Source organism: Etheostoma spectabile, chromosome 16 (assembly GCF_008692095.1).
Source record: "Etheostoma spectabile isolate EspeVRDwgs_2016 chromosome 16, UIUC_Espe_1.0, whole genome shotgun sequence".
Taxonomy (NCBI): Eukaryota; Metazoa; Chordata; class Actinopteri; order Perciformes; family Percidae; genus Etheostoma; species Etheostoma spectabile.
Genome location: NC_045748.1, coordinates 2429924 through 2444540, shown reverse-complemented (window position 1 = coordinate 2444540; position 14617 = coordinate 2429924). Strand labels below are relative to the sequence as shown.

The following is a 14617-nucleotide window of genomic DNA, read 5'->3' as shown; positions in this document are numbered from 1 at the left end:
ACACACACACACTTACCCCCTTAAGTGAAGCTGCTGTATAGAAGAAAAGTGTCTGCACTATTGGCCGTCAACTGTGTATTTAAATGTTAATGTTGTTTAAAATGTTGTTTTTTAACATCCTGTTAAGTGGATATAGTACATTGACAGAAGCAGAAGATTCATTCAACTTCTACTGCTTACATACTGCATTACGTGGGTGGTTTTAAGATCATTTATGTAACCTCTGTCTGCAATCAACAATCCGGTCCACAACAAGTCTACAGGCAGAAACCACGCTGTTCCCCCATGCCAGCACCACACCTCCTCCCCCCACTGTGTGTCAGCACCACAGCTCTGTCAGAGCTAAGCAGAAAACCAGGAGAGGTCTAAATTTTACACGGTTCAAAGTGACACTGTGCAACTATTCTTAATAGGGTCAATTATTAGGAGATGGTAGTCATGGAAACAAACAACCTAGATGATGATTGGGTATTGTCCCATTGTCTATGGAATAAGTGGAATGTGGAAATGAATGCTGCACAGCTTTCAGGCTCCACATGTGCCCGTGAGTAAAAATAACCTGAAAAACATTGTTGAAATGAAAAAAAAATAAATGAAATCATTTGTGCATGTTGTCCTAGAAAGCAACTTTAAAGTATGCTATGAATGAATGGTGTACTATTGTTAGCAACACTTATTTATGTGATGTGTTATTAATGTGATGTTCATACAGTTTAGAGCAAGGATACTCAAATATAAAAAACATCGTCCAATGATCAATGGTCCAGATGTACAAATATAAATATTCTTTTGTTGCAATATTTAATTTTTTCATTTTCATTTCATGATTTCAGCTGGTAAGTTTTGCGCTTCTTATTTCTATTTGACAGTTTTGTTCCAAATGGCCATGTCTGTGTGGTGTTTCACCTCTCTTTACAATGGCCACTTCAAATTAAGCAAACTGGTCTTGTGCTTTCCCTGGGTAGTCATCCGTATGTCTGGAAAACACTGTAAAAGACAAACAAAGGTTGAAACACTGAACTGCAAGCCTGTCTTCATCCTGCAAGAGGATGGCTGTATCGAAACACAAAATAGCCTGATGTTGTCAGCAAAAAGCCCAGTGATTATCGAGCGAAAATTAAGGGGACCTTATAACAAGCCCAGAGGACCTTCTCCATCAACCTTTGGAACATTGCTCTGGTATTCTTAAGACCAAACTCCATAGTCTTGAAACTACACAAAATAAAGGAAGTCTCAACAGCTGCCTTGTTGTCCCTGCTGTCCTCTGTAGGTCCAGTGTGCTGAAACACTTAGCTCCATACAGAGATTAGGTACCATAACCTGTGGCAGACTCAGTCCGTCTGAAAGCCAGGGGCTAAAAGCGTGTTGTTGTTTTTTTGCAACAACTGCATGTGGTGGGGTCTCAGCATCCAGAAGGTTTTCTAGCTTGTAGGGTAGCCAATGTGGCACTTCATCACATTTTTCTTCTCATTAATGGCAATAACCGAATCAACACATTTGCATGTTCTTGCTAACAAGAGCGGACATATTTCCTGCTGGCGTTATGGCTATGAAGACGGCGTCAAATGCGGTTAAATAGAGAAAGCATGAGAAAAAGAGAGACTGGATATAGTGCAAAATTCCCAACAGGCATGAGGACCATCATCGGTACCAGCCGATATCGTGTTATATAATCTCATCATGTCGCCCAAGCCTAGCTAAAGTCTAAGTTGCGAAACCTGCTCAGTATGCCTGCGTTGACATAGTCCCGTCCATTGAGCCCGATCTAGCATCCACAAAACCAAAAAGCCCAAAGCATTTTAATTGTTTAGTGCTAAACCAATTAGAATGGAATATTTACAAATCATGAGTAAATAGCTCCCTTTTTGTCTGATATAAATTAGCAACGTGATATCATGACTTTTCGTAAACATACACGTACACTTTTTTAAGCCAAGTGGCGTGTTATCTGAACGCATTTTGAACTATTCACGCGTATCATATAATCAATATCAATAATCAATGATGTGATAAAACTATAGGGAGGCCGGGCGATACAGCCCGATCCGGTTGGGGAGCGTTCTAGCCTGACCAGGCTCCTCTCTTTACCCTGTCTCTCTAAGTTAGGCTGTAATAGTTTTAGACAGCTGGGGACTTCCTTTGACACGCTGAGCTCATCTATCTTTCTATCTTTCCATTTGTGTGCATCCATGTCCCAGAAATGCTTGTTACTAACCTATCTCTGGGGAGTCATTCCCCGGAGTCCTTATGTTCTTTTTCCCCCAGCATGTTTCCTTGGATCAGGGAGGTTCCGAAATCAGGGTAGCAGCTGTCGCCATGGTCCCGCTACACGTTCTGCGATGCTCTGTTCCATCCTGCTACGCTCTGCTGTGCCCTGCCACGTCCTAGTACGCTCTGCTGTGCCCTGCCACGTCCTAGTACGCTCTGCTGTGCCCAGCTACGTCCTGCTGTGCCTTGTAATGCCGCACAGTGCCCTGCTATGCCATGAACTACCACAAAGAACTACTACAAACTACTATTTTTTTATGACTGTTATTGCCACTCTTCATTCTAACCCCAACTGGCCCGTCAGACACCGCCTACCAAGAGCCTGGGTCTGTCCGAGGTTTCTTCCTAAAAGGGAGTTTTTCCTCGCCACTGTCGCACTGTTGCTTGCTCTGGAGGAGACTACTAGAACTGTTGGGTCCTTGTAAATTCTGTAAAGTGTCTCGAGATAACTCTTGTTATGAATTGATACTATAAATAAAATTGAATTGAAATTGGGTATGTCTCCGCTGTATACGGCAAAATGTAAAAATACACGCCACACAGGTTAGGTTTAGGAAAAGAATTACCGGGTGAGTTTAGAAAAACAACTATAAGGTTGGATTTACTAAAAGAATGACGGTTGAGTTTAGGAAAAGAGGAACGGGGTTGAGTTTAGGAACCGTGACACATGGGACACAATCCCCGGCCTCCTGGGTGAAAGTCCTGTGTTTTACTCATCCACCACCCCGACCACTCTCCCTACGCGGATTTCCGCCCTTTCATACTACTTGCTACGGTGTTCACACGCAATCGCAGGGGAATGTAAGTCAATGGAGGCCATATTACACACTAAAAAGCAAATATGTGTCTTGATAACACACCAATAATGGCATATGAGTTGGCGTGTCATACATATGCCATTTCATGAGATCAGTTGGAAATTAGAGTCAAGGCAGTTGATGTTGGGAAGTAGTTTCACATATATGTAGGAGATTGTATTGATTGTGGTTCATTATTGGCATCTCTTTAACCTGTTGTGGGTCAACTATTCTGTTTCTATTTTTTTCTTTTGTCACCCACACCTTTGTCAACTACATTCCCATTTTCCCCCGGTTACAGATAGTCTTTGATCTGCATGTGTCCTCCACTGGCATAACATATTTATATTAAAAAACGCCAAAGCAAAGCTGCAGTGAGTATGCACACATTTGTATGCTGTGCTGTTTCGGGCTGTGTTTCCATTATAGGCAACTTCAACATCATTTTCAGTGTTGTTGCAAAAGGAGATATTGAGGAGACCCCCAAAGGATGTCAGCTGTGCCTAAACATAGCATGCTTAGCATATCAACAAGAAATGGATAAGAATATGTTTTCATTGTTTGTAAGCAGGCCAGCAAGCAACGTGTGTACACCTTTTTCAGATGACTATCCAAGCTGCACTGATAATTATTTCTCTTTATTTCTCTCTTGTAATTCTACAGTATAGGCTGCTGTCTTGCCTTGCCAACCTTGGGACTGCTATTTTTGACCAAAATGATGATGAATATAGCAGTGGCTTAACCTAAGATAGCTTTCTCTCCAGTCATATTGTGTCTTACAAACACAACATCGCTCCCCGCAGCCCAAGCTGGTGTCCATTAACACACTATCACTATGCAGTGAAAAGTAACCTTTGAAGAAGCACTCAGAAGTTTCCTATTTTCTTTATATAACATTACTGCAAAGTCCCCAAACAAACATGAAAATCCACTTTTGGGGTGCAACTCCGTAAACTCTCTGTGACATTGAAATCCCTCTCTTTCTCTGCTGGCTTGACATCTGGTCTAGGCCTACCTGGAAATACTTTTCTGTCTGACCTTATGACTTGACTGTAAGTTAATAGTGCGTGAGTGTGTGTGTGTGTGTGTGTGTGTGTGTGTGTGTGAATAAGTCATTTAGTAATTTACTTGGGAAGAAAATGAATACGTGACTAAATGGGTAAATCAGTAAATACGGAGGCAATATATTGTATTGGCTGATTTTATCTCATTGCAACTATACCCAGGGTGTGATTTTCCAGGGGGGGGGTGCGTAGGATCCCTGCCTGTGCTGAATAATTTTTATCCCCGGTGAGGACAAAATGTATCCCCTCCCTCAAAGTTATCAATGCTACTTCCCCAATAGACCATATCACCAATGGAAGTGTTTTAAACCAAGTAAAACGCTGTCGCACTGTTGCTTGCTCTGGAGGAGACTACTAGAACTGTTGGGTCCTTGTAAATTCTGGAGTGTGGTCTATCTGTATAGTGTCTTGAGATAACTCTTGTTATGAATTGATACTATAAATAAAATTGAATTGAATTGAATTAAAATGAAGAGTCTATAGTGTGATAAAATCTGAGCGGCGGTTGCTAGTTGCTAACCTTTACAAAGCAAAACCTAATCTACATGTTTTTTGATGGTGGGGGAAACTGGAGCAACCGGAGGAAACCCACTCAACATGAGGAGAACATACAATATCCACACAGAAAGGCCCAGAACGACCAGGATTCAAACCCAGAACCTTCTTGCCGTGAGGCCACAGTGCTAACCATTGGGCTACCATGTTTTGTTGTGCATGATCAAAAAACATCCCCCTCCTCTGTTTTTTTTCACCTATTGTTACTTATCGGCCAATGTATTAGTAATTACCAAGATACCTTTTAACTTTTATGTTCAATTCAATTTCAATTCAATTCAATTTTATTTATAGTATCAATTTCAAACCTATATATCTCAAGCACTTTACAGATAGACCCACTATTCAGAATTTACAAGGACCCACAGTTCTAGTAGTCTCCTCCAGAGCAAGCAACAGTGCGACAGTGGCGAGGAAAAACTCCTTTTAGGCAGAAACCTCGGTCAGACCCAGGCTCTGGTAGGCGGTGGTCGACGGTCGTTGGGGTTAGAATGAAGAGTGGCAATAACAAAAATAGAAAAATAGTTTGTAGCAGTTCTTGTTAGTAGTTCATGGCATGCAGACGCTGTGCGCGCATTACAAGGCACAGCAGGACGTAGCAGACGTAGCAGGGCACTGCGTGTCAGTTGAACATGGCATCACAGAACATGGAGCGGGACCAAGGCGACAGCTGCTACCCTGATTTGGAGCCTCTCTGATCCAAGAACTGCTGGGGAAAAAAGAACATAAGGACTCCGGGGAATGACTCCCAGAGCTAGGTAGTAACAAGCATTCTGGACATGGATGCACATAAATGAAAGATGGAAAGATAGAGAGAGAGGAGCTCAGTGTATCAAAATAAGTCCCCGCTTGATCAAAAAGGAAAGTCTTAAGCCTACTCTTAAATGGGGAGACGGTGTCTGCCTCCCGACCCAAACTGGAACCTGGTTCCACAGGAGAGGAGCCTGATGCTTGTGCTTCCTGCTTCTTACAGTGCAGACGCTTTGCTGCTTGCTCCTGCTTCTGCTTGCATATTTTTGCTGATAATCGTGCTTTTCCTCTGAGAAACTATGAGCAGCGGCTCTTGGACACTTCAAAAACACTGGACTATACATTTTTTGTAGACATAGTAGGCTATTGCCATATTTTAAAATTTTTCTGCGTGAGCGTGGCCTACCAATAGCTCAAGCCTGTCCTACAGTGATTGTAGCTAAAGCTAATTAGCAGCAAGATGCCTCCTTTCTCCGTAGAAGACTACTACAAACTCCTTCAGAAGATTGCACTTCTGGAAACCAAGGTTCACCTTCTAGAAGTGAACGTGGAAGTTAACGGATCTTGTGGAAATGACACCACTTTACCATGGACCCATAACAATGGACAGAAGTATAGCTACACACGGCATTAGCACCAACAGACTACAAAGAAACAGGAGGGTGGAACTGGTATAAATCACACGTGGCGGTCCTCCCTGGAACTTGTCTGGTGCGAAGCCTAAGAGTAAATCATTTTCCTGGAAATGGGAGGACGACTAACGGCCGGGCACAGCGCCCTGACATTTGTGATTGACCGGCTGGCCTGCATTATCATCTGGGCAGAGCGCCTCTTCAACCCCTGTACCTATAGGACACAGCCGTGGACAGCTGCAAAGGGAAAATAAGCAACAAAATGCCCCCCCACAACCTGGTTTGCAACTGGATAACAGATTTGCTCCTCTCTGCTGCAAGACGCGGACAGTCATCTGATGACCGGGACTGCGTCTCATCACCACACAGCAGGGTAGGACTGAGAGCAATTCAAAAAGTAAAAGCTAACAACTGGGCCTCACCCTGATGTGTGTGACTCTGCTGTAAAAGATTTAAAAACAGTAAAACACCAAAATACTATGTTTTCCCAAAGACATGGTGTCTGACTTGACCCAAAAATCCCAGATATCGTGCAGCACACCCAACTGTGAAGAACATTTTTCTGCTATAGGGTCAATGATGTTGTAAAGCAACAGTCTGAATTGCTGAAACTGGACTTTAGGGAACTGCTTGACACAGCACCCCCCTAAGCGCAAATGTGTTATCAGTGGTCCTATACCGTCGTCGAAGAGGAGATGAGAGATTCGCCGACTGTGGGACTAAACAAATGGCTTTCAACTGAATTACCGTCCACTCTCTGAAGTTCATTGACAATTTAAACATTTTCGGGAGCGCAGACATCTTTTTAAAGCAGATGACTTTCCCTTCCAAGCCAGAGTAAAGCTGTTCACCTCTAATCTGCTTTACTTTCTGCGCTACACATCTGCTCCCTCTGCCAAGGTCACAAAACAAAGGAAGACCAACAAAGTGCGGCAGTGATCCAGCACGCCCCCGCCTGTGCAAAGATTTGACCATGGGAGAACCAGAGAGGCAGAGACACGAAACCTCCACTCCCCTTTCACCCGTCCAGCCCCCTCAAACCTTCCCAACCCCGAACCTTCTGAGGATTCATTCGCTGTCTCTACTGATGTCCTCCACACACCTTTCCCTTATTTCCCCCATCAATTATGCACCCCTTCCTACCCCCCATGGCTCAACCCCGGGCAAAAGTAAAACGCCAACCCACTACCATGATGTCAGAAAACTCCTTCCCCCCATCTGATAAGGACGCTTGTGGTGCAAATCGCAAGCACTATCTGATATGTGCCGGGCCTTGGCTGCAGGACTAGTGATACTAATGACTCTTTTCAAGACAGCCCGGCCCTGTGGATTCAATTCTTCTCAATTTCTGTTGTGATAGGTATAGGAAAAGAAGGTGATAAGCACTTAACTGCAAACTTAGCAATTTGGCATCCATTCCTCGTCAGCTACAGCCTGTCCCAAATAAAACACACTAACACTAGCCTTACTAAACGTCAGTCTTTGGCAGGAAAATCATTTTTAATCAATGATTTTATTACTAACCCAATCTAATTTTATGTTTTTAACTGAAACCTGGTTAAACCATAATAACAGCGCTGCTGTTCTCAATCGAGTCAGTCCCCCTAACTTCAGTTTTATGAGTGAAATAGAGTGAATAAGAAGGAGGTGGAGTCGCCATTTGTTTAATGACTCATTCCACTGTACGCAAATATGTTATGGAAATTTTGTTTCTTTTGTGAATATGTTGCTCTTCAATTAAGATCTTCCCCTCAAGCGATGTTTCTAAATATCTACAGCGCCACCTAAATATTGTGCACCTTCATTGATGACTTCACTGAACTGCTGTCTTTATCTGCATTAACTTTGATTGTGTAATCATTGCGGTGATTTTAACATTCATGTTGACAGCCCCCAGGCAGGGGGACAAAAGAGCTGTGTTGTGTTTTTGAGAACTATGGACTGACTCAGCATGTGACGGAGCCCACCCACAATAGGGCACACTCTGGACTTGATTGTCTCCAAAGGTTGAACATTTCCAAGGTTGTGGTGACTGACGTTGCTCTCTCAGATCATTCCTGTGTTTTCTTTAACGGCACATCTCTGTGCCCAAAGTGTCCAAACAAAGATAATCAGAAAACGGTATATCACTGAAAACACCAGTGACACATTTATACAGCTTTTCTCCTCCACACCACCCTCTCTGGGCTATCAGTCAGTGAGCTTGTAGATAATTTCAACTGTAAAATCACAAATGTTATTGATGCCATTGCTCCCACTAAGGTCAAAGTTGTATCTTGTAGAAAGAATCTCCATGGAGAAATGTCCTACTGGTGAGAACAGAAAAAGAGAGTGTAGGAAAGCTGAACGAAGGTGCGAAAAACAAATCTCCGGGTCCATTATAACTCCTATAAAGAGACTTCGCATTTATATTTTGGAACTGAGAATGCAAGAAGGTCCTTTTTCTCTGTATTATCTCTAGAAACAATAATAATTCCCGGCTTTGTTTTGCTACTGTGGATAGGTTAACAAACCCTCCAAGACAAGTAGCATCTGAACTTTTATCTACCAAGCTGCAATGACTTTGCCTCCTTCTTCAAAGACAAAATTCAAAAGATTAGACAAACAGTCATGCCTCCATATCAAGTCCAGGATATGTGCTGTCACAGTGTTCAAGCAAAAATAGTTCCAATATGACAGAATTTCACACGATCAACCATACAACCTGGAGGACCTTATTCAACATCTGAAACCTCGACCTGTTGCCTTGATGTTCTACCAACGTGACTTTTCAAAAATGTTTCCAATTGTTTGACTCTGATCTTCTACAGATTGTGAACACATCTGCTTCTTTCAGGTATCTTTCCACAGGCCCTAAAACTGCAGTAATCAAGCCACTCTTAAAAAAGAACAACCTAGACAAGTCACTAATGAGCACTATAGGCCAATATCAAACCTTCCGTTTTTAAGTAAAATCATTGAAAATAGTCTTTCAACAACTCAACCATTTCGTTGTCACTAGCAACAGTTTTGATACCTTTCCAGTCGGGTTTCCGACACACCACAGCACTGAACGGCTCTTGTCAAAGTCTTTAATCGACATCCACCTTAACACAGATAATGGCAAAATTCAACTAGTATTACTTGATCTCAGTGCTGCATTTGACACGGTCGCCCACGATATACTACTACCCGATGGAAACTGCGTTGGCCTTTCTGGCTCAGTACTAAACTGGTTTGAATCCTCCCTAAAAATAGGATTACTTTGTGTCTATAGGTATTATGCATCTGAGCGTACAATATGCCGTGCGGAGTCCGCAAGGCTCCATTCTGGGCCTCTTCTGTTTACATCTACATGCTTCCACTGGCTCAGATTATGGAGAAAAACAAAATAAGTTACGCATAGTTATGCAACGACACACAATTTACATACCCTTATCGCCAGGGACTATAGTCCAATACAAAAACTGACTAATTGCATCGAACAAATTAACGCCTGGATGTGCCAGAACTTCTTGAAATTAAATGAAGGAAAAACTGAGTGGTTTGTTTTTGGAGCAAGAGAGGACGATTAAGTCTGCGCTCAGCTTCAAACAACAATGTTTAAAACAACAACAAGCCAAATCTTGGTGTAGTCATGGACTCAGACCTGAACTTTAACAGCCACATTAAGACAATACAAAGTCAGCCTACTATCCACCTTAAGAATATATCAAGGGTTAAGGACTTATGGTCAACAGGATTTGGAAAAACTTGTCCATGCCTTTATCTTCAGTAGACTTGACTACTGTAACGTGGTCTTTACAGGTCTCCCTAAAAAATCAATCAACAGCTGCAGCTGATTCAGAACGCTGCTGCTCGAGTCCTCACTAAGACCAAAGACTGGTCACTCACTCCAGTTCTGATCTTTACAGGCCTTCCTGTGTCTCAAAGAATTGATTTCAAAGTCTCTTGCTAGTTTAATCCTTAAAAACGGTTTAGGTCCAAAATATATTGCTGATCTGCTACTACACTATGACCACCCAGACCTCTCAGGTCATCTGGGCCAGGTCTGCTTTCTGTCCCCAGAGTCAGAACTAACAGGTGAAGCGCTGTTCAGTTTCTTGCTCCTCATATCTGGAATAAACCCCAAAACCTGTAGATCCGTGCTACTCTCAGTTCTTTTTAAATCAAGGCTGAGACCTTCTATTTGATGCTGCCTTTCTTTAAATGACTAATCATTTCTTTAATTTCTTATGCTGGCACTGTAAATTTTATTCTTGTGTTTTATGTTTCTCTTTGTTTTTAACTGTCTATCATGTGTTTTAACCGGTTTTTAATGCTTGTGATTTTTAACTGTTTTTACTTTGTGTTTATCTGTTCACTGATTTTGTGTAAAGCACTTTTAATTGCCTTGTTGCTGAATGTGCTATACAAATAAGCTTGCCTTGCCTTGCCTTGCCTTGATACTGAACGCTCTGGTCCCGTTCTACTTTTAGAGACTCTAGGAACCACCAGTAACCCTGCATTCTGGGGCGGATTTGCTCTCGCAGGGTTGTAAGGTACTATGAGCTCTTTAGATAAGATGGAGCCTGACCATGAAGAGCTTTGTAGGTGAGAAGAAGGATTTTAAATCCTATTCTAAATTTTCAGGAAGCCAATGCAGAGAGCTAAACAGGAGAAAGCGATCTCTTTTCCTGGTACCCGTCAGAATACGTGCGCAGCATTCTGGATCAGCTTTTCCGAGCAGCCTGTAACAAAGAATTGCAGTAATCCAACCTAGAAGTAACAAATGCATGGACTATTTCTCTGCATAATTTTTAGAAGGATATTCCTGATTTTTGCAATATTACGTAGTAAAAAAAGCGATCCTGAAATTTTTTTTAAGTGGGAATTAAAGGACATGTCCTGATCAAAGATACTCCAAGATCTTCACAGTGGCGGGGCCAGGGTGATGCCATCCAGAGTAACTATATCTTTGGATAATGCGTCACGGAGGTGCTTGGGTCCGAGAGCAATAACTTCAGTTTTATCTGGTTAACATTAAAAATTCAGTCATCCAGGTTTTAATATCATGAAGGCACGTTGAGTTTAGCTAACTGTAAGTTTCATCCGCTTGATTGACAGATATAACTGAGAATCATCTGCATAACATGAAAGTTTATGGTTTTTCCTAATATACTGCCTAAAGGAAGCATATATAAAGTGAACAGGAGTGGACCGAGCACAGATCCTTGTGGGACTCCATGACTAACCTTGGCGTGCACAGAGGATTCATCGTTAACAGAACAAACTGAGATCGATCTGATAAATAAGACTTAAACCAGCTTAGAGCAGTCCATTAATGCCAATTAAAGGTTCCAATCTCTGTAATAATATATAATGGTCAACGTATTAAATGCAGCGCTAAGATCTAATACACAAGTACAGAGATAAGTCCTTTGTCTGATGCAATTAGGAGGTCATTAGTAATTTTCACAAGTGCTGTCTCTGTGCTATGAACTTTAAACCTGACTGAAATCCTCAAATAAGCTGTTGCTATGCAGAAAGTCGCACAGTTGTTTGACGACTGTCTCTCAAGAATCTTAGAGAGAAATGGAAGGTTGGATTTAGGTCTTAGTTGGCACAAACATCTGATCAAGGTTTGGCTTTTTCAGAAGAGTTTAATTACAGCAACTTTAAAGTGCTGTGTACATAGCCTGTTAATAAAGACAAATTGGTTATATCCAGTAGCAAAGTGTTGACTAAGGTAAAACTTCTTTAAGTAGCCTATCGAGATGGGATCCAAAGGCAGGTTGATGGCTTAGATCAGTGGTTTCTCAACCGGTGGGGCGCGCCCCCCCGGGGGCGCGACTCTCTCCCGGGGGGCGCGAGTAGACAGGATGGGGGGGGAAAACTGAAAAAAAAATAATATTTTTTTTTTTCTTTTTTTTTCCAAAAGCTAAAAATCTAGCGACTTTTAATGGTGTTTTTGGGTTTTGTATTGTTTTGTAGACTCGAAACACGAATCCCTCTGCAGTTAGGCCTACTGTGCTCAACCACGGGAGATGCCGTGAGCCCCTCTCCCGTCCAAAAGCACTCACAGTCAGTCAGTAGCTCGCCTCGCGCAGGCACAGCCTGCATCAGAGCAGAGAAGACGCACACCCCTCCGCGCTGCGCCACTTCGCCTGTATTCTTTAACATGTACATCAAAAGGCACACGCTGCCGTGCCTTTGTACTTAATGTGTTAGCCAGTAATCGTCTCCGTTATATATCAACACTACAATTAAAATCGAGAATTACTGTCCCTTTGCGTAGCGACGTCCTTACACCACTACGTTGTAGCGCAATCCCCGCGAAATTCAAAGTCAAAATGACAGCAGCGAGTCCGCCGACATCACAGCGCTAAGAATTCTCTAAACTCGATATTAATTAAAAAAGAACTAATCAAGATGGAGGTCGACGCCAGCCCTTAATGGACTCTACTGCAGCAAAAGGGCCAAATACTCGTCGCATCGTTTCAAACTGACTGTATGGAAGAAGAAGTGTGGCTATGTGGCCTTGCTAACATGTCAGCGGCGGGACCTCTACGGGTCCTGGGATCTGAACAGTCAGCTCTGGACCTCTACGGGGTCCTGGATCTGACACCCCCCGCCCGAGCTTTAACCAAGCGGAAAACCGTTCAGCTCATATAATACCGGCAACTACAGCATCGCACTTTTCCACCCTGAAACTTCCAGTCGGAACCGGACCGGGCCAGCAGGTCTTCCCCGTCGCCGCGAGTCAGAGACGATGCAACTGAGCGCCGTAAGACGAGTTTTACAACGATGTGTCGCGTCTTCACGAGAAAGCGTCGGATGATTTTATGTACATCTACCGTTGGTGATCAAACTATTTTAAAAAATTTGCCACGTACTTTAAAGAGGATTTTCGATCTTTGCGTGGGTTCGAGATCGTTTGTGTGCACAGCAAACTATCATTGATATGATATAGTAGCTGAAAGTGACATTCGACTGAAGGAACTCTTTAGCTCCTGCCCTCTTTCTCCTTCTGGCTCATTGATGCAGGAATACCTGAACTCTGGGATTCGCCTTGAAGATTCTCCTTCCTTCGCGTCAACATATTTGTGTGAGGCAGGATTCTCAAAATGACGGCACTCAAAACTAAATACCGGGCACCCAACAGCTCAGTGGGTAGAGCTGTGCCCATGTGCAGAGTCTTGCTCCTCACGCAGCGGACCCGTTGAATCCGGCCTGTGGCCCATTTGCTGCATGTCCACTTCCCCCCCTCCTCTCCCTTTCACACATCTGTCCTTTCACCCCCCCTCTCCTCCTTTCACACATCACTGTCCCTCTCTAATAAGGGAGAAAAAACGGAAAAAAACTTTAAAAAAACAAATACCGTAATCGTGGCACAAATCGGATGATTGAGGCTATGTTTATCAACATTAGCCAAGTTGAGGATCTTTACAGGCAAAGCAGGCTCAGGTCTCACATTAATATCACCACCTGCAAGCTTCTTTACAAATGCAGATGATGCCTACTATTGACCTAGTGATAATAACAATAATAAAGCATAAATTAATATCATGTCTGGTGCCAATTCCCAATTATAGCAATAGCCTAGTAATAAGAATAGCCTACTGATATGATGATGATGATGTGATGAATGTAATAACAATATAACTAAAGCATGTAACCTATAAATATAAGCTAGCCTAGTAATGATGATAGGCCTACTACTCTATATATACTATAATACTAATAATAAACTACTACTAATAATACTAATATCTGCAAGCTCACATTAGAAGTCTGGTACTACTGCAATTATACAAATACCTAGTATGATAATGACATACCTACGCTACTGCTGAGGATAATAAATTATAATATAATGTGGCCTAAAATATGCCTACATCATCTATCTATCTATTATCTATCTATCTATCTATCTATCTATCTATCTATCTATCTATCTAGCTATCGTCGTGGTTTGTGTGGGGCGTTGGGCACTAGGGCCCCCAACACAATGAACCAGCTTTGGGGGGGCCCAGCTTGCAAAGGTTGAGAACCCCTGGCTTAGATGAGAAATATTGAATTAAATTGATAAAGATCAATTGAAGCCAGCAGTCTAAACATGTATCTGGTTTCTAAGGTTCCTGAGTTTAGAGATAGTCAGTGCCAGTTAACATTTGTTATTGTTTATCTTGAAGAACCCATAAAGTCGTTACTACTAAGAGATATGGGAATACTTGGCTCAGTAGAGCTGTGACCTTCTGTTAGCCTGGCTACAGTGCTGAAAAGAAACCTGGGGTTGTTCCTATTTTCCTCTATTAATGACGAGTAGTAAGCTGCTCTGGCATTACGGAGGGCCTTCCTATACGTTTTAAGATGTTGGGCTGCCATCAACAAATTTCAGTACAGGAATGCCAACAATATGTTTGAAGTGATTAAGAAACAGCCATTTCTCAAGGAAGGGTCCTCACAAAGCCAGAATTTGGAGGATTCTACGTCATCCACATCCGTTGAAGGACGTATGTGGACATCCTCAATGTTGAGGATCCTCCAAATTCCTCCAAGGATTGAGTCCTTCGTTCAGAGAATTTCCCAT

At 42.5% G+C, this 14617-nt stretch overlaps 1 long non-coding RNA gene across 1 annotated transcript in view; it reads left to right on the top strand.

The window, feature by feature from the left end:
- Positions 1-4162, top strand: part of LOC116704565 (uncharacterized) — an 8407-nt gene extending 4245 nt beyond the window's left edge. Inside the window, exon 3 of the long non-coding RNA XR_004335716.1 lies at positions 4138-4162. This is a non-coding gene — a long non-coding RNA (uncharacterized LOC116704565). The remainder of the gene's footprint in view (positions 1-4137) is intronic.
- Positions 4163-14617: the final 10455 nt, after the last annotated feature.